The sequence below is a fragment of the Rhagoletis zephyria genome, unplaced genomic scaffold (genome assembly GCF_001687245.7).
Source record: "Rhagoletis zephyria isolate East Lansing unplaced genomic scaffold, Rhagoletis_zephyria_1.1 Rzeph_scaffold_00415, whole genome shotgun sequence".
NCBI lineage: Eukaryota > Metazoa > Arthropoda > Insecta > Diptera > Tephritidae > Rhagoletis > Rhagoletis zephyria.
This window is the reverse complement of record NW_016157499.1, coordinates 3,171-21,978: the sequence shown is the minus strand read 5'-3', so window position 1 is coordinate 21,978 and position 18,808 is coordinate 3,171. Positions and strand designations below refer to the sequence as shown.

The following is an 18,808-nucleotide window of genomic DNA, read 5'->3' as shown; positions in this document are numbered from 1 at the left end:
CAGTGGTTGTTGCCATAGCCCAAAATTATAAAAATGTATGTAAAAATTTTTGAACCAAAATAGGCTTAGCAATCAGTTTTTTGTCCAAACTTCATGTTGTCATATGTTTTTTATTTTCATTCTAACGGTGGTTTCTGGAAAAAGCAACAAAAGTGTCATCAATTGTTCATTTTATTTGTACAGCGCACAGTGGTTGCATTTTGATTAACTCAGTGTGAGGGCAGGACCAGGATGAATTTATTTGCATAAAAATGTATTAAATCAAAAATTTTTGGGTAGGCGTCGGAGCCAATGATAACCATCAGTTACCACCTCTGCATGGTTGTAAGTCATGCAGAGCCCCAACAGCGGGTAGCGGCTTGGCTTTTGCTGTTTAAAACCACTCCGGAGGAGTGGTGATGCATCAAGCGGGTTTGTTGAGCATCGGTTATTTATTTAGGTTCAAAAATTGGGTAGGCGCGGTGGCCAATGGTAGCTCTTGTACCACCTCTGTATGCTGAAAGTCATACAGAGCCCCAACAGCTGGTAGCGGCTTGGCTTTGGCTGTTTGAAACCACTCCGGAGGAGTGGTGATGCATCAAGCGGAAGTGTCGAGCATGATTTGGAGTGCCAGCAATTAACTACTTTAGTAGGTTTTGTTCTGCGGCAGTTGAGAAGTGCATTAAAAAATACATACCCAATGAAGAACGAACGAATTATTTTTAAGCACAAGTGCGTGTGTTTATTCGCTGCACTTGGTTTTTGGGCGGGAGTGCAATATACAAGTGCGTGTGTGTGTTCGCTGTTCTTTGTTTATGCGGGAAATGCATAAGTCGCTTAAACACATTTATATGGGGAGAGCGGCCACAAAAAATTGTAATGGACATATCGGTATAAAATTCTTACCCTAAGGTCTGTTAAGAGTAAAAACTGTAATATGTAAAAGTGGGAGGGTTGGACACGCGCACATACAGTCATGTAAAAAATAATAGGGACACGACATTGTGACCAGTTTCGGCTATTTTTTTTTTTGTTTGTTTAATGTTTATTTTTTTTTTATAAAAATACAACTCACTATCTAACAAAAACCATATATGTCCAAATTTCGAACTTTGTAAAAAAAATAGGAAAATTCAACAAAATTTTAAAACAACACAAAACTTTTTAATAACAACTTTTAGGGTGCAGTTTTATAGCCCATTAAATTCTAGCTTAAGAAATTGCAAGTTTGAAGTGGCTGAAAATTCGCGTTGATTGTAGACAATTTTTTTTTGCGGATGGTGTTATTTGCTTCCATATAAAAAAAAAATGTCAAACATACTTTGAATGGGAGAAAATTCGGGACACCGCCAGGAAAAAAATTATCAAAAATTAACGCGATTTCTTAGCCACATGAAACTTGCACTTTCTAGTGCTAGAATTCAGTGGGCTATAAAACTGCATACTTACCTTTTTTCTAAAAGTTCTTATTTAAAAACGTTGGTGTTGTATTAAAATTTTTTTGAATTTTTCTATTTTTTTACAAAGTTTGAATTTTGGACTTATATGGTTTTTGTTAAATAGTGAGTTGTATATTTAAAAAAATAAAATAAACATTAAACAAACAAAAAAAATAGCCGAAACTGGTCACAATGTCGTGTCCCTATTATTTTTTACATGACTGTATGTGGGCGTGTCCAGCCCCGCCCACTTTTACATATTACAGTTTTTACTCTTAACAGACCTTAGGGTAAAAATTTTATCCCGATATGTCCATTAAAATTATTTTTGGCCGCTCTCCCCATATAAATGCAACCACTGTGCAATGATACCTCATAAGTACGGTGACCATCCGTTCTGTTTTTTGCAGGACCGTACTGTTTTTCAAAGGTCGGTCCTGCGTAGTTTTTCAAACCTGAAAAACCCGAAAATGTACTGATTTTTTCCAAGTGTCCTGCATTTGTCCCGCATTTTATTCGTTATTGTAAAATTATCGGACAATGGATGGATTTTTTCAAAAAAGTGTTTTTTGGTACTTTTCTTAGCTTTTCTTCAATATCTCATGAAAAAATCTCCAAATTAATGTAAGCGCCTTACAGCTCGAAGGGTATTGATGTGCCTCTTACCAAAAAAATAACTTGTGGCGACTTCAATGAAAATTATTAGTGCTACAGGCGAAAAAAGTGAGATTTTCAATCAAATACACAGATTCATTTGATTATTTTTTTCATTAGTTTAAAAATTCGATAAATAAGATATATCATTACAGTAAACTTTGAGCCAAAGATAATGAAAATCGGATTAGAAATGTAAATGCTATGGAGCGCAATCTGCACAAGTTATATATTTTTGTAAAGGGCACTTTGTAACTCGTCGTTTACGTCGATTCATGACGTCGATTTTTGACAAATAACTGCGAAAAGTACCAAAAAAACAAAAAAAGAAGGGTATTGTTTTCGTTTTGAACGACTCAAAATTTGCCTATAAAATAATCTTTTAAAGATTTTCACTTTTCGTGTAAGCTATTGTAATTTGTAATATGTTTTACTATACTTTTATAAGTATTCGTGTAAAAAAGGATTAATATCAATGAAGAAAACGGGATTCCTTTTTAAAGTTTAAAATGTATTAAGAATTTAGAATCATAAATACTCTTTTGATATTTTTATACTACGTAAATATATGTAGGCATATTTTTGAAAAATTGTCCTTCATTTTGAATCCATATTTATGGTCACCGTACTCATAAGTCTACATCGGAATAGTTTTGGCCCAGTTAAGTTAAAAAACAGTACCAAAAATCTCACTATTACGATTCCGTTGAAAAAATTTTTCAATATTTTTATGCAGATTTTTTAAGCTTAAACTGTTTTGTCATATGAGGAGATTTTTTTTCAAAAAGTTCTTTAAGAAACTATTTTTATTAAAAAAACTCCAATTTTGGAGGTATCGGTCCAGCTCACGTAAATCATAATATTTTTCCGAAATATTTTGGTGGAGGTCTTCAAATATAATAAATTTTGTAATCCCGGCGGGAAAACCCCAATTGTTTTGGTGATGCAGTCTAATATATATACATACATATATACACACATACTTAATTACATATTTATTTAACAATGAACTCTGAAACGTGATTATAATAATTAATTTTGTTAATATATCGTATGTAACCTTTAATACAAATTTAGAAAAAAAATTTTGATCTGAATTTTTACTAACTTTTTTTGTCTGTTTATGTATTATGTATTGAAATGCATGAATATAATAGTTTTTGCAGTTAAAACTACGATTTAGATACAAATAGTGAATGGTGTTACTTGTATTTCTAGTAAATGTATTGAATTTTAACAATCATTTGTTCCAATATTCTTCATATATACAAAATACCACGCCTTCTTAACCTAATACTATGGTCACGTTGAAAAATTAACTCGAGTTTAACGTTTTGAGTTTATGAACAACTGCCAAGTGTTCTCATTGGGGTGTTAAAGAAACTCAGAGTTTAATTTGACATTTGTTTGTTTACTTTTCCTTATTCACATTTAGCCTGTTCCCGTACTCAAAGAACGTAAATCTATAAGAAGAGACAACACGTTATAATTGTAGCGAGTGTTAATATCATTATGAAATGATTAAGGGCCGGTTACTCAATGGCTGGTTAACACTAATCTCCGGTTAAACATAGTTATCGACGTTACCGACTCTCTGTTATATGCATGGAGTCGAAGACGTCGATAACGATGTTTAAACGCAGATTACTTTTAAGCTGAAATTAGTCAAGAACGTAAACCTACCGGTACGTAAACCCGAGTCAGCTGACACGATCTGTCTTACCAAAGCGCCATGTAAATGAAAACTCAACACCGCAGAATTTTTCTGTAGTTGTAGCCCGTAGCGCAGAAATCTGCGGAATTTAGATTTTTCCGTGTCAGCTGATTTCTCCTTCTTTAGATGGTTGCCACTTCGTCAGTTTTACAGATGGTAAAAAAGTTATAAGTTCCTATTCAAAATATGTTTAAAATATTTGAAATTTACTATTGAATAAGGTTTTTGTCGAAAACTAAGTAGTTTATATTTAGCTACAAACTATTATAGCAAGAAAAATTGTAGTTGAAAGGGTAAGTTTATGAAAAGATATTGATGAGTGGCAACAGTGTAGTAAGCAACACTGAGGGCTCCAGTAATCGACAAAATTCTGCGTATACAGACTGCGTTTAAGTATACGTTCTGCGTTCTCGACTAATTTCAGCTTTAACCAGACATTGAGTAACCGGCCCTAAAAATGTCTTTTAATCGCATACATATTCCCTTTAACAACCACCCTTTAATTTTTTGAAAAATCAAAATTAACTTTTTATCATTAAAAAGTCGTATTTCTTCGTCATCATTCGTTATGAAAAGAATCAAAATGTCTTTGAAAAGCATATTCTTTATTTTTTAAATGACTTATAACACAAAAGACAAGCATTTTCAAGCATGTAATATTTCTCGCAAGGCATTTTTGCATTCAAGAATCAAAGCGCAGCAGCCAAACACGATGTTGATTCGTTGCTCTCTAGCCAACGACTAAACGATAGAGCATAAGAATACGTGTGAGGTGATCTTCCACAATTGTGGTATGAAGCGCCGACCACTGGTTTATACAGAAATAATCCGAAGTAGCTGTGGTTTGAAATACCAACCGTTTAACAACAAAAGAGAAAAAATTTTACTCTATAGAACTTTTCATGCTGATTTAAACCACACCAATATTATTTGTCACAAATAAAAATCAAAGCCAATAAAAGAGGTTAAAGTTAAACGTTTTCTATATTGTATATTTATAATATCTCGGAAACTATTTGACCGGTCACAAATGTATGCTAATGGTCCAAAATAGTGCTCTCCAATAGGTCGTCTCTGAAGAAAAATTTTAATATTGACATCAAATTCATTGTTAAATACGTAGACGATATTTTTGCTATAATAAAACAAGCTGCAATTTACAATGGAATCAGAAGCAAAAAACTCTATACCATTCCAAGATGTCATGGTCCATCGAAAAAATGATCTCATTGCACTTGACTGGTACGCAAAACCAGCTTCCTCTGGGCGCCTAATAAACTATTTGTCATCGCAACCCCTCAAGTATAAGATCAACACAGCTAAAAATCTAATACACAAAATATTAACAATAAGCGATCAACAATTTAAGGAGACGAACATAGGTAAAATAAAGAAAATTCTCGCAAGTAACAACTACCCACATTACCTAATACAAAGCCTAATCGAACAGAAAGTAACAGAGATAAATAAAAATCAAAACAAAATGCCAACCACGAAAACAACAGACGGAACAAAGCGATATCATAGTGTGACGTACATTCCAAAGTTCTACCAACAACTTGACCACGAAATAACCACCAACAACCCTAATATAAAATTGGCATACCGAACCAACAGCACACTAGCTTCGGTCTTCACACAAACAAAAACACCGATCAAGCTCCACCAACAAAACAACGCGGCCTATGAATCCCATGTATGTATAGGCAACGAAAACGAAGACTGCAACCATGGTGGAATAATAACAAGGTGTTGTCAGTTACTTAACCTCACTTTTTCGGCAGGTCTATTCCGGTCACGCATTTTAAAGTAGTAGAAAAGGTATTAATTATTTACTACTTTTAATCCGTTGGTGCATACTATTTCAAATTAAATGTAGAAAAATGTTTAATTACAGGCTTATAAGCCAGGGCATGAATCACGTATGACGACAATCGTCTGAACGATATCGTGTCGAGATTGTCTTGCTTCATGAAAACCAAATATTGCACAAATGCATAAATCAGTGTTTTGACGACGTAATTTTGTTAGTATCGTTTGAGCGACTATCGTTTCAAAGTTACGTGATTTATGCCCTGAATATATGTTTGTATCGGCAGCTCCACACAGCTTGGACATATATTGTAACTTTAAAAAAGTAAAGGCGGTAAAATAAGGCAATTTCCTATAAGACTGTAAATGATTTTTTAAATAGACTAAAAAACATGAATATCGATAATATAAGCGGACTCCTAATTTAACCATGCAGTCACTCTATTCTAGCGTATCAGTAGTCCATTTGGCTCAATATTATGACAATGCAGCAAAAGTTATTTAGTATAAAAAATCGCCTTTCTATACGATTTTTGTGTACGTTTTTTCCATTGATAACCACGATATCTTTTATTTTTTTACATTTGGAGGACAAAAAATATACAAATCCATCAATGTTTTTGTTATTTTATGGCCTTATAACAATTATATTCAACAATATTTATTGAGCTCGAGGCCGTTTTTAATGAAAAACTTATTGTGGAAAAGCAACAATAATTTGAAATAATTTAAACATTCTAAAAATAGAATTATTAACGAAAACCAACAACCACATGATCAAGTGTAAATCGTAGCGGAATAGCTGCCCTTGATTGTGTTGGCTTAGCAAAAATGAAAAAGTAGGAAAAAAGCAACGATAATTTGCAAGTCGGACTTAGCACAGTGCGTAGCCAACTGGCTGTCAGTGGGATCGTCGGTTCGAATCCTACTGAAAGAAGTCTGATGAGGAAATGTGGTGATTTCCGAAATAGCTATCACTTCTACAATTTTTTCAAATTATTGTTGCTTTTCCACAATAAGTTTTTCATTAAAAACGGCCTCGAGCTCAATAAAAATTGTTGAATACAAATCCATCAATTTCAAATATTAATATCGTTCTGAAAACACCAAGTTCTTTAAAAATCGCGATAAAACGAATTACTGAAATGGAACATTTTAGATACTATTTCCCAACGAATAGTAGTATAAAAATTAAGATCGGCAGCACTGAAAATAAGCATGCCGATCTTGTCAAAATTACAACAAACACGTCGCTACTGACAACACCTTGTTATTATTCCACCATGGACTGCAACAAAGTTTATATAGGGACAACAAATGAGAACTAGGCGTTCACCTTTCAGAACACGAAGTCGACATAAAGAAAAAGAAAGACAGCAGAGCACTAGCACAACACGTAATTACCAGTGGTCATACAGCTGATCTAGCTAAAGGCCTGTATGCAGCTCTCAAGAAAAGCAAAAACTCCATATAAAATGACGTACAAGAAATGGCTAAGAAATTTTCTTGAGTCAAATTTCCTTAAGGCAGTACGCAGTTCTTAAGAAATTTACTACGCTTTTTACTACGGTTTTCTAAAGTTTTTTGTGAAAAAAGAGCACAAGGCAACCCAGGCTTGCAACAGAAATATATGCCCGTTCCATTATTTCTTGAGGAAAGAGTGAGGCAACAGGCTGTGAGGTATCAAAAATGTCAAAATTCCTTGGACACACACGCGAAATAATGGCAATTTTTTCTTGACCGTTTTCTTGAGAGCTGCATACAGGGCTTAACGTAAAAATATTGGACAAGGATAAGAGGGAACGGGCAAGATACACAATAGAGAGTTTACATATACTACAGAAAAGGGGAAAAACAATCTACAAGAAGGAGGACACGGACGATATCGTGGCTGCTTACATATTATGTTTGTAACGAATATTTGGTTTGACGAAATTACCACAGATGGATGGTAGCAATGTTTTTTATGTTTTTATGTTTTTTCAATGTATTCAACGTTTTAATATTTTATATGTATGCATGGGCATTTATGTGAGTCAAATTTAATCTAAGTGTACATGTAAGTCATGCGATAAAAAAGTAAAAGAAATATATGCTTGTTTACTTATGTTTAATTTTTATATTAACAAAAACACTCACAAAATTTCTTTTTTAAATAACCTTGTTTTTCCTCTGTTTTTTTTTGTTGTGTTGATATTCGTAATAAAGAATCGCCCCTAATGATGCTAAAAGTATGTTCACATTCAATATTATCACAATCAAAGCTCGTTTTTTAAACACCCCGTTTACACAGGCGAATCTCAGATTATTAGCCGTCAAATTTGTTGTGCTTGTTATTCTCACATCTCAGGGAAAAGTTATGTTTCTTCTCTGTGCCGCCGTGATCACGTTTTTCTGCTGTAATAAGCAATATAAATATATTTTAACTTAACATTTTATTAAAAATACCTTTACAAACCTCTTTTCCTTGCTAGCGTCCACTTTTACATTTGGCATTTCTCCTCGTTTTCGCTAAAACAATCGATAAAACTAGGATGGACACCGAAAAGTTATCGGTTAAATCTGAGATTATTTTATAATTACAGATTAACAAGGGACGAATTTTATATGGCTAATCTCTTGTTATAATTACAGATTAGGGNGTTAAGCTCGGAACAGTATATGTTTATCAACAGCAGATTCGTAGTTTTTTCCTTAAAAGAAATAAACTGTAACAGAAAATTTAAGGAATTTCACTTACTCATATGTCTTATGCCTTTCGGCAGTGGGCGGATTCATAATTGGATAAATATCGAACAGCTGATTGCAGTTCACCAACTACCAGTAAAATTATCACGCTTCCACCACGATAATTCGGTAACCGGTGAACCGATAATAAAATAATTTTACACAAACAAAATACATGGGGAAAAAATAATCGAACGAGTTACCGAGTGCCAAGCTCGATGTGAAGACCTTAAGGGCCAATTCAAGGCGAATTTATACAAGGTGGTGTTGATGGCGAATTTAGATTTTCGCCGCGGTACTTATTACTGTCAAAATGATGTGTTTGTTGTAAACCAGGCGAATTCATATTACAACAAACACATCATTTTGACATTAGGAAGTACAGCGGCGAAAATCTAAATTCGCCGTCAACACCACCTTGTATAAATTCGCCTTGGGCCAGTTTATCAGTGCCAGTTTAAATTTAGATCAAAGCCTGGTTTTCATTAGGTCATATTTGACGTCAAATGTTGTCAAAACAATGAAAACGGGTTGTCATCTGGAGCCATTTGCGTTTGTTGTCATATATCACCACGTACGGTCATATAAAATGACATCCAAATGAAAACGGCTCTCGCCGCTGATGTGGCAGCATTTGACAACCAAAATGTATTTGCCAACATGTTGGCAATTTTGTATTCGTTTGCCATGCGAACAGCTGATTCTAGCTACAATACGGACCGTTTAGTTACAAAAAAACCAAAAATGCAGATCGGTAGAACTTTTCACGCTGATTTCAACCATATCCAAATTATATGGGGCAAGTAAAAAACAGAAAATATAACGGGTTAAAACTTTCCTATTTTTTATGTTTAATATCTCGGAAACTAATTCACCGATTAGAAAAGTATTGATTTCAATTCAAATATAATTCTACAAGCTTTTTTACGACCTATTTACTATAACCATTTTTAAAACAAATTTTTGGTAAACGCTATTTAAAAAAATGTATATACAATTTCGATTTTCACCACTACTTTCGTTAAATTTTGCCCTATAACAAACCTTTCTATATAAAGTAATAACTTGTACTTTCTAAATAATATACATTTCTGTAGCATTAATTATGCAATTTTCTTCAAAATAGGTAATTTAATAAAAAAATTAAATTTTTTTGTTTTTTAGAATTTTTGACTTAAAAATATAAAAAATCAGAAAAATTATGTACATCAACTGAAAAATAAACTAATCACCTTTATTTTGACATCATTAGTAGTTTAATCGGTTATGTAGTTCATCAAATATTGATATTTCAAAATATCGAAAAATTAGTTACATTTTTGGTTTGCCTACAGCTAAAAGGTCGGTATTCTACACTTTTTGTAAAAATTTAACATCACATTTGACATCAGTAATGAAAACGGAATGTCAATCATCTGACACTCAAATTTGACAACAGTCTTTGACATGCACTGCGGTATCGACATTTGATCAGTTTTTAAAATGTAATTAAAACGCATTTGACATCAAATGAACAGCTGTCAGATGAAGGCAGTTTTTGATGTCAGTGATTTTGACCTAATGAAAACCAGCCTTAAGTAAACTGAGTTTAAATTCAACAGCTGGCTGACATTTGATTGGCTGATCTTAGTATAAACCAGCCAGATCGGGCGTTTAAACTTAGTTTAAACCACGACCGTGCACTGAAAAACTGGCCCTAAGTATTTCGTGGGTGTGTCCAAGGAATATTGACATCTGATACTTCACAGCCCGTTGAGTCACTCTTTCCTCAAGAAATAATGGAACGGGCATATATTTCTGTTGCAAACATGGGTTGCCTTGTGCACTTTTTTCACAAAAAAATTTAGAAAACCGTAGTAGAAAGGGTAGCAAAATTCTTTAGAACTGCGTACTGCCTTAAGGAAATTTTACTCAAGAAAATTTCTTAGCCATTTCTTGTACATCATTTTATATAGAGTATTTGCTTTTCTTGAGAGCTGCATACTGGCCATAAAGCTGATGCCAGATATAACTTTGTGACTTTGCGTGACATAGATAACCTTGCCAGCAAAACGCAAGACGCAAAGGTATGCCACAATGAACACCGAGAAAATAATTTGGCAATGCTTTTTTACTGTCAAAATTGCTGTAGATTTTATGTATTTAGCTTTATAAGTATCAGCAATGTAATTAAATTTTATATTTATGCATGAAAACTCGATTTTGAACGAAAGAAAATAAATATTAAACCAGCTTATTGTCAACGCGAGCAAAAAGGTGGGAGTTGGCCATCTTTTCCCTTAGCGCTGGTGCTGAAACTCTATGTGGTAGTTGTATGAAAAGTATATTTATTATTTCTAGTACCATTTTCGCAAAAAACGATCTCATTCTTCCACTTCTCCGTACTTCTAAAATACAAATCTAGATACCGGAGTGTCAAATTACATAACTTTGTATTAGTTGTGTTTTTCCCTCTTTCCAGTAAGATCCACTAAAATTTTTTACGAGTTTTCATGTTTTGGCGCTTTTGTACGCAAAAACTTGCAAAGTAGGGGAAATTGGGAGAGCGAAAATGATAGCTGAAGTTGCAAGTTTTTTGAATTTTTGCTGTCAAAATAAAATTATTCACAGAATTACCATGGTGGCAAACTCGATAATTTTTCTGGTAGTTGGTAAACTGCCATTTACAATTTATTTTTTGGAGCAAAAAATGGACCAAATGGTAAAAAATTTACCAATTTTTATTACATCGGGAAGCTGAGTGGAGTTTATTCCTCTTTATCAAGAAAAATTCATTCAGTTTTTATGAAGATTTTTTATATTGTATTTATCCAAAGTGCATTACAATTGTATATTATTAGCATTATATTATTTAAAGTTCTAAATTATAATTTGTTTCTTAATTTCGTTTTTATTAATGCTAATTTAAAAAATTTGCGCTCAGCTGCTGAGAAACTGTGAGGCAGACCAAACATGTTATGAACTAAATCACACAATTCTCCGAAGGCCGCTTCACGCAATCCATTTTTAATCAAACTCACTTGGTCCCAAAAACGTTCTATATTGGTACAGTTTTTGAAGTTACCTCCACTCAGCCTCATTTTGCGAAATTGAAATTCAGTTATGTCTACATCATTTACCAATGCAGGAAATTGGTCGAGTAGCGTCAAAATTTAAACATCAGTATCAGAAAGAACTTTATGTGGTGTAATAATCTCAAGAGGTTTAATATCTTTTCGATTCTAATCGAATATTATTTTCATGTGCTAAACGATATGATTAAAGTTTTTCTACCTTTCCATATTTTTGCTAGCTACTTTAATATTGGTCACCGAGTAATTGAAATTAGCAAGAAACCGCGATATTTTTTGAATCGTGCTTTGACAGATGATTAGCCATGCCATATTTGAAGATCAGTGGCAAGGCGAGTTCACACTTTAAGCAGGTGTTGCCAATCGGCCCTATGCTGAATATCTCCATCGTCATCGTCGACGATCGTCAGCGCACAAGTAACATGGCTGATGATGGCCGTATCGTCACTCTTACTGACGATGACGATATTCATCATAGGAATATTCATCAATTAAATATAAAAAATTGAAAACGCGAAACTATTGCATAAAGTGAAAGATAATAACCTAACCAAAGTCTTGTGAAATGGACCATTTTAGAAAGAATTGGGCCAATGGACCAAAAGAAAAGAAATGGACCAAATTTGGTCCATTTGGACCAAAACGGCAACCGTGCTGATGAGCCGTTCGGTATTTATTAAATTTTAGATCCGCCCGCTACCGAAAGTCATAATGCATAAGAGTAAAGAGTGAAGTACACAACGCAAGCGGCCTGACAAAGCAAGCGAAATATCCCTTTGCTTCAAGCCATTTGTGTTGTGTATGGGGGTGTTTAAAGGTTTGACAAGCCGTTTGAGGGAAATTTGAACAAAAATAAAATTTTTTTGATTTTCTGGCTGCCATTTTCACGTTTAGTCAAACCAATTGCGTTGTGAATGATAAATTCGCCTTATTTGCAATGGAATTTTCAGCGAGTGAGGACGTAAGAGGGCAATATGGAAGAATACAATAGGGCTGTTCGGGATCTTGTGCACATTCTCTTGGATTTGCATATTCGTTGCATTTGTAAATTCACAACAATAAAATGCACACCGTTGCCGTGGCAGAAAATCCAAGACCGTTTCCACAACATCCTGAACAGCCCTAATAATTTTTAACATTGTGAAACGGAAGAAAACTAAGATTTTTTTGCTTCGACGAGTCGTGTTTGCATGGTGTATGGCGAAATAAGAATTGTAGGTTTGACAAAGATTTCTGATCTGAGTTGCTCTAACTGGATCTATTGTTTTGTTGACAGCTGGTCTATCCTGCTCTAACTTTATTATGAAGATACACGATAAAGAACTTGGTTTCAAATTGATCACACATACTGCTTGTCAAAATTCATTTGAATTGACAGCTGTGACGCAGGCCGCACGCAACTTGATAATCAATTTTACTTTCAAGATGCCGTCGTTAAGGCAACCACTTTAAAATCTCGCCCGCACACATATTTATAACACCTGCAGTAATATCACCCTGGCTATGTTCGACTAAATCTCGAAGTACGGGAACAGACTAAAGGCCCCGCCAGATAGAAACTCGTGTCTGCGTCACAGGGATGCTTTTAACTGACATCTAAGTAAACTCTGTGATTTTGAACAGAAAACGTCACATTGGCAACGCATGCATTGCCGCAACTGTTAAAATTTGCCCAATCCTCAACTTTTGACGCACGCATATGCAGCGAAACAACAACAACCACAAAAATGTATGGAACAAGTTCGAACCAGCTGATTTTTGACCAATCAAATTGAGCCGTTTTGTTTGCGGCAACGTTTTGATTGTGCCGTTCTGTGCATTTTGTCAGTCAAAAGCATCCCTGTGTATGCGGGGCCATAACTATGATCAGCTATTTGACTTGACTTTCAGGTTACCTCCCGACTTGAAAGGAAAATAGCATGAACCATATTTAAAAAATAACAAAAAAAATTTAACTTAAAAAACCTTTCAAATATTTAACAAAAATAACCATGCACTCACTTTTGATCTTCAGCATGATAAAATTAAAAACAGGGGTGGTAATAAAGCAGCTTTCTCGCTTTATTTTCTGTATTTTCTTGACATTCGACTTATCTTATTGAAATTTTTTTCAAGCTAATTTTCAAATAAGATAGTGTAATTTTTTTCTTCTCGCTCTTATTACTACACCTGTTGTACTGGATCGTCAGGAATAATCAAATTGTAAGACATGTTCGTGACAATAAAATAGCGCAAATAAATAAGCTAAAACTGAACTTTTTCATTATTAATAAAGAAAACAAGCGATGAAGCGCTAAGATCCGAACATTAGGTATAACGCTATTATACATCAGTTTTGAGCCCTAAGAAGACTGTTGCTGTGATCCATCCTCTTTACCGAGCTCGCCGAACTATTAGCTACCTTGGTTATCGACCGATTTCGCCCATTTTTAATACCGACCATATATTTTCTGTGGGCATCAACTTTACGATCGCAATAAAGAGTAGACCCACAGAAGTACTTATATTTCTGCTGCGTCTGCCAGGGAAAACTCCATTCCATCTCCACTTCGATTCGGTGCAATTCTTGCTTCGGATGGAGTCACCACAGGTTGTGGGCGATTGTTACTCGCGTCTTGCCAGAGTACTATGGGAAATTTGAGCCTATTTTGTGGCCAAAAGTCAATTTCTTGACTTGCTTGAAATTAATATTGTTTATCTTATCTTACAGAGAATATTTCAGAGTAAAAAACTGTGTTTTTTGATAAATTGACTTACCGTTGATTTGGTAACCCTCAAACAGATAGTTTCGAAATTTTCTGTAAAAGAAAAATGTGTAGCTTGATTTTGTCCCACTTTCAAATGCGTGTATCTCGTAATCTATTTGCTGCTTTTCAAAAGTGAAAAGTGGAAAGAAAGAGTGACGGTTAGTAGAATATTTACCAATTAAAACTTCTATTATAGTTTAAAGGTTGTGCCAAAGAAACGTCCGCATTTAAGTGATTTTAAAGTGAAGTTGTACAATTTAAAAAAAAGTTTATTTAGTGTTTTGAAAAAATGTTTAAAACCGTTTAAAAAAACCTATCATAAATCGGTAGAATAGTCCCTGATCTCTTATTTCCTCATAATCTTATACTGCGATTTTGTGCGATATTAAAGAAATTATAATTTTTCTTAGGTAACTACTTATTACAAAATCATGAGTTTTATGAAATAATTCACGGTGTTATAATTTAAAAGTTGGAAAGAAATCTGTCAGATAACAAAGAGAAAGTTTAAAACTTAAGGTCAGTGGAGGATTCGAGTCGATATTTAAAATAGAACGTACNGAAATCTGTCAGATAACAAAGAGAAAGTTTAAAACTTAAGTGGAGGATTCGAGTCGATATTTAAAATAGAACGTACGAGGCATCTATTTATTGGATTGGGGTCCACTGGACCCCGTGTGATCATTGCGCTATTTTTTGGAGGTGTGACCATTACGGGTTAATTTTTGTGCGGCAAGGCCACTACTTCTAGTTAGGGTCAAATTTCCCATAGTTCAGCGTGCGGCCCAAGCCTCTGCCTCCCCTCCGCCGGTCACAAGGAATAGCAGGTAACAGCAACACGTCCGCCCTCCGTCTTCACCTTCTAAAACTCTGTTTCTGCTGAGATGCCACCGCAGGAGCTTTGCCGAACTTGACAGCGTTGCTAATTCTGTCACAACAAGCAAAATAGAAACTCCTTCCTATAAACTTTATAGATAATTGCAAAAAAATTTCAATTTGATTTTAAGTTATTCGTTACTTACTTATGCCAACGAGAAAATAATTATTTTTTTCGATATTTTTCATTAAAACTTAATTTTTATTGGACAAAAAATATAATCATATTTTCCCTTCCGAACAAAAAAAAATATTTTAATTCCTTTCTAATGTTTTCAAACTTACTTCCATAAATGCTGAAGTTTCTGGAAGAAGTATTATTTTCGGCCTCAATTTCTATTTCTTCCATATTTCTTCTATACCACTCGCTTTTTTCTATCAAAAAATTGTGAAGCACACATCAAGCTTAAACAATAATTTTAGTTTTGTCTTTCTGAAGTGGAAGTTTTCTTTGAAGAATTTTAAAGCGATTTGAAGGCAATTAAACTATAATTTAAACAGATGAGCTATATTTTAATAAAATCCGTCCATTATCCACTTATTTATGATTAACTATCAGGCACAAAAAACGCTTACTTAACTTTATTCAGGAATATAGTGAGTTGATTTTTGTGTCACGGGTTGGACTGAAAAGCTAAACAAAATTTTGTTGTAAAATTATCTCCTTAAATCGGAAGAAGTAAAAAAACGCGGCCGTTGAGCTAGAAAAGAAAAAAAAGTTGATATTGTCCGCACCTTTCCCTGAGTTTAATGGCATAAACACTTTTTAGTGAAAATTAGGAGGGTTAAAGTGGAATTTTCAATATTTTCAAAAGCTTATATTCCGGAAACTATTGAACCGATTTTCAAAACATTATGGTTGGAAAGGTAATTGAAAAAGCTTTTGTTTGAAATGTATATGTGTACAAATAATGTATACATTATCTGAGAAAAACTAAAAAAAACGAAATTATGGCCCCTTTTTTAATAATAATGTATGTTTTTCTAAAAAATATATGTAGTTAACAATATTAAAAGATGTTTATCAGAATACCTTTAATTTCGATGCATATCAAGTGAAAGCTCTTTCATTTATCTTTCCAATCATCCACAATCGGTTCAGTAGTTTTCAAAATATAAGCTTTGAAAAATATTGAAAATTCCACTTTTACCCCCCTAATTTCCACTAATAATTATTTATCATTAAACCCAAGGAAAAGGGACGGACAACATCCAACAACATTCTTTTCTAGCTCAACGGCCCCTTTTTTTTTACTTATACCCCAAAATAAAAAACATAAAAATTAAGTTAATTGCCTTTAAGAATGCGTGACGCATATTGTTGTATATGGCAGAACACATACTACGTTTATACGTACATAAGCTATTTGCAAATAAAAGTAATTTGCAAATACCTAACTCACTGTTTATTCGATGGAGAAAAATTCTTTTTTAATATTGCCTGATTATAAAAAGGCAATAAGATGACCATCGAAAAGGAAAATAAACCCAAGAATGGCGACGTCTTGCGCTTATTTGCAAATAGTACCACTAATCAATACTTATTTGCGTGATTTAGTTATTTGGAAATAAAAAATTAACTCAGCGTTTATACGGCAAAGTTTACCATTTTGCAATTATTGCATATTATTTGCAAATAATACGTGCGTATAAACGTAGTAACATATATGTAATACTTCTATATTGGCATGCCAGTAACCTAACTTCTCACTCTTACTGCCATTATAGGAGTATTACATACATATATGGCAGAACATACATCTATAACACTTGTACTCAAATAAGCCAACGAGATTTTAGTGTTTTCTGCAAGGTTTTTGAAACATTCTCCAGTGGCCAAAAATCGCAATGTTACTGCTAATTTTTTATTCAAAAGGATGCATTTTCGCATTTTTGTATCGCATCTTTCAATATCTTTTCCTATATAAGATATAATTTGGCAAAAAAAGGAGCTATTATTACTACATACTAACACTTAGCTAATTAAAATCGTGACCTATAATTTTATTACAGCGTTAATTGTTGTATAGCACTTCTTTTTAATGACAAAATAGTTAAATTGCAACTCGAATTTCAAATTGATCGGATTGATTTCCCAACCGAAAAAGCATAAAAAGGAATACAAAAAATAGTGATGCCATCGCCCTTCTTATATTATTTTCTTTTTAATTCATTTCGCTGAAGCGTTAGTAAAAAGTGTGAGTGTATTGCAACTTGATTTCAAGTTCTTGATACGTGTAACCTCCAAGCAGGGTAGCCAACTCATTTTCGAGAATTCCCCGATTTCGACAATGAAAATCCCCCATTTTGACGGAAGTTTCGTAAAATTCCTCGCCCATGGATATCTCCTTATTTGTGTGTATTTTGAAATATTGTTGGTCTGTCTGTTTTTTTTTTGTAATTCAGCTATGTATGCATTCGTAGACCAAACCAAACTTTTATAAAGTTAGTTAACAAATAAAGAAAAAAATGTACACATACATATTTGGACAAGTTTTCACAATTAAATTTTTTTGCTATTAATTTGATTTATTTTTTTGTTTATAAAAATTTTGTTAATTCTTTACCAAAAACCGCATAAATTCAAATTTCAAACTTTGTGTAATATTAAAAAAAATTCTACAGACTTTCGTAAAAATTTCGAGCTTTTTAATAACATTTCCTAGAAAGACTTTGAGTTTGCAGTTGTGTAGCCCACTCAATTCAAGTAAGTGCAAGTTCCAAGCGGCTAAAAATTTTCGTTTTAAATTTCTTTTCCCGAAAGTGTTGCGGTTTTCTTCCACATAAAAAAGTGTGTTTATTCGTTATATGAAGGCAAATGCGACTAAGAAAATTCTAATCAACGGTAATTTGTATAATTTGCAGGATTGCATAATCAGTACTGAATATTTTGGTCGCTTGGTCCCTTCGCACTCACCTTGCTTGCACACACTTTGTTTCCGCTGGAAGGAAAGACTTTGTTTTTCCGATTTAATAGTTACAAAATTTAAATTTTTTTTTCTGATTTATGTAGTTTTGTCACACACAAATTTACAAATTTATTGGGTAAATGTAGTACAACACTGTGTGGACTCCGATAAGGGCGCGTGCGCGTAGTCCGACGATGTTAGCTGAACTGCCTTTCGCATAATTTGGCACGATGATGGTAGGCGGCCGTGCGCGCTCGGTAAACATTTTCGGAGTTGACGGAGGTCAACTGCCAAACTGCTGCGGCCAAGAAGTGCGCGCACGGCCGTCGGATTGCGCTTTAAGCGGCGGCTTAGACATCCTCCCCGCCCTGCAAGAATGCGCTGCTTAGGGTCTCCTGCAGTTCTTTCAGCGCGCGGATCGCGTTGCCCAGGGCGCGGTTAGTGGTGCGGCCCTGATAGTTGGCCGTTTGCAGGCCTTGGGGGGTGCGCGCAATCCTGCGTCGGGCGGTCTTCTTGCGCGGTGTTGGTGGGCGTCTTTACTCGCTTACGTGCAGGTGCGCGATGCTTGGGTTGCTGCTTTCGTTGGCCCGTGCGCGCATGGTTGTTGGCTGCCACATGCAGCAGCGTGTGGTGCGCTAGCGCGCAGGTCTTGCAGCTGCCTGGCGAGTCGCACTCCCCCGTGGTGTGGGTGAGGGCAAGGCAGTTGATGCAGTAACCCTGTGCGCGGGCTACTCCCAACCGTTGTGGCGGCTTCATCGCCTTGAAGGCCGAACACGTCCGCAGGGCGTGGTACCGGTGGCAGAGCCTGCATTGTAGGCAGTTGTCCGTTTCCGCCGTTGGAGCCAGGGGGCATGCCTTCCTTGATGCCATGATGTCTTCG

At 34.7% G+C, this 18,808-nt stretch overlaps 1 long non-coding RNA gene across 1 annotated transcript; it reads left to right on the top strand.

The window, feature by feature from the left end:
- The first annotated feature begins 941 nt into the window (after positions 1-941).
- LOC108359586 (uncharacterized) lies at positions 942-17,493 on the top strand. The gene is made up of 3 exons (XR_001846953.1): positions 942-952; positions 12,378-12,474; positions 17,483-17,493. It is a non-coding gene; the product is annotated as an uncharacterized LOC108359586 (long non-coding RNA).
- The last annotated feature ends 1,315 nt before the right edge of the window (positions 17,494-18,808 follow it).